Below are 2,789 nucleotides of genomic sequence, written 5' to 3' on the forward strand. Positions count from 1 at the left end.
TACATGAACTGATGCTGAGTGAAATGAGCAGGACCAGGAGATCATTATATACTTCAACAACAATACTGTATGAGGATCAATTCTGATGGAAGAGGCCCTCTCCAACAATGAGATGAACCAAATCAGTTCCAATAGAGCAGTAATGAACTGAATCAGCTACACCCAGCAAAAGAACTCTGGGAGATGACTATGAACCACTACATAGAATTCCCAATCCCTCTAATTTTGTCCACCTGCATTTTGGATTTCCTTCACAGGCTAATTGTACACTATTTCAAAGTCTGATTCTTTTTGTTCAGCAAAACAACTGTTTGGTCATATATACATATATTGTATTTAACTTATACTCTAACATATTTAACATGTATTGGTCCACCTGCCATCTGGGGAGGGGGGGAAGGAAGGGAAAATTTGGAAAAAAAAAAAAAAAAAGTTTTGGCAATTGTCCAAAAAAAAAAAAAGTAAAAAGAGTAATGAATTTAAATGGACTTAGAATGAATAGTGGGCAGCAGTATATCAATTAAGGTCTTCAGAAGTAAGTCCACACTCTGAACCTTATCATTTCATACCATTGCTTCCCCTCAAATTTGATATGTCGACTATGAAAGAAGCATACTGGCAGGAAGAGACCCAGTCTCCACCTCTAGTTCTACCCTAATTTTCCTGGGGGAATACCTTAAGGCTCCCAATTTCCCCAAGTTTTATGATTGCTCTGATCTGTCAGTTGCCATCCTGGTTGGCCACTAAGGGGAGGACTATGCTCCCTATGCAAACTGGGAATACCCTACTTTGTAGACTGCTAAAATTCTTTAGAAATCTTCTGATTTTACTAATGAGGAAATTAAGAAATGTATTCAAGGTCATCCAGCTAGTTAGTGTCAGGCCTGGAACTGGAATATAGATCTTTAGATTTCTGCTTCATTACTCTTTTTACCTCTTTACACTTCACAACAGCCTTTACAACCCCTCCTTTTGGTAAATCTTCAAGTACCTTGAGAGTTTATAGGTAATTTAAAGAAATAAAGGGATTAAAAGGGTTACATGTGAAATGGGTAGAGAAGAAAAGATCTGCCAAAAAAGATCTGCCCTATTCTATAGTGGACTCAGATTAGCATCAATTCTAAAGTAAATTTCTTTCTTAGATTCCCTTCTGGACTTCACTTCAACCTCTTATCTCTGACTTTAAGTGTCCATGCCATTTATTCTGGTGACACTGGATTTTCCCCACAATTTTCCTTTGCCCCTGATCCTATCTTGAACTGGATTTACTAGATGAGAAAGGCACTTCTCTATCTGACCCCCAAAGATTTCTCCCTTTGGTTTCAATCCATCCTGCACTGACTTTGTAGGAACATCCCATCATCCCTCCTGAAAATACCTCTAGAAATCTTACCCTGATTTCTTCTTTCTGCCCTCTTCAATTTGTGTGAAGCACAATCGCTAGCCAGACATAGAGACTGCCTCTGTCTTTCAGTAAAACCTTCTTGTTCTAAGATAAGATCTAAGCTTTTCTTTCCAGTGACCATGTGGGTTCAGTGAGTTTGCATTTGCACCTGGGGATCTTTGCCATTTAATCCAGTGTCTCAAAAATCCCAAGGCAGAATCTTGTCTCTTTATGTTTCACATATAGTCCATGTTACCTTTCGAACCATTTGCTAAATTGCTGTTTGCTCTCAGCTCATTTGAAAAAGAGAGAAAAAAATCATCTCACAAGGCTCACTAAATGGGCAAACCATTTGAGGTTAGTGACCTCTCTCATTTTCTCAAGGTTTTTGTTTGGTTTTGCTTTAATGGTGTTTCATTCCTCTGTTCTCAGGGGAGGGACGAAAATCTACACATATGAAAATTTAAATGACATATTCTAGATAGTTCCAATATAGTACCCACCTATGATCTCAGAGAGGTAATGATTTTCTCCAGTAAAACAGATCATAAAACTTCCATGCCCATTCATTCTGGGATACTCTTATCTAGCCTTTCTTCAACTTTCCCATCGGTAGAAAATAGGCCATCAGTGTGCTAAGGGAGGATATTAATATACATGTATATTATTTCCTCTCTTTTATATACACATACAGTATTAACCAACAAGAAGAAAATCTGTTCTTGCATATTTTTATAATTTCCATAATATCTAGCCTAATGCCTTAATATAGAGAAGATTCTCAATTTTTTGTTAAATGAATAAATAAAAGAAATGAGGCAGTACAGTAGGCTTGAGATCACAAAGCAAATTTTAAATTTTTTATTTATTTTATTTTAAATTATGGAATAAAACAAATATTTCCATAACACTGTTGTTTTATTGTTAAAGATGAATGTGCAGAAAACTGCAAATCTATATGGCAATTAAAACCAGAACCTGGTAGGACAAATGCCCCCAAGCTAGACAGATTCTACCCTTACACTATCATCTATCTGTCCCACAGATGAGGGTATCAGAAGGGTACAAGTTATGTTTGGGAAGAGATTCTTAACATTTATTTGTCCTGGATCTTTCTGGTTAGACCTATGAACATTTTCTCAGAATCATGTTTTAAACTGCATAAATGCAATGCACAGGACTAGAAAGAAAATCAATTATATTGAAATGCAGATATCAAAATATGATTTTTTTTAAAAGTTCACTATCCCCAGTTAATAATTCTTGCATCTTAAGGTGATTTCTTTATTGATGGTTTCTGCCACTCTCTCCACCATACTCTTGGGGGAAGGAATGACACAATTTAATTAATAGGATGCTGGATTTACTGGAGTGAATAAGTCACAGATTCAAATCCTACCCCAAA

Source organism: Sminthopsis crassicaudata, chromosome 1 (assembly GCF_048593235.1).
Source record: "Sminthopsis crassicaudata isolate SCR6 chromosome 1, ASM4859323v1, whole genome shotgun sequence".
Taxonomy (NCBI): Eukaryota; Metazoa; Chordata; class Mammalia; order Dasyuromorphia; family Dasyuridae; genus Sminthopsis; species Sminthopsis crassicaudata.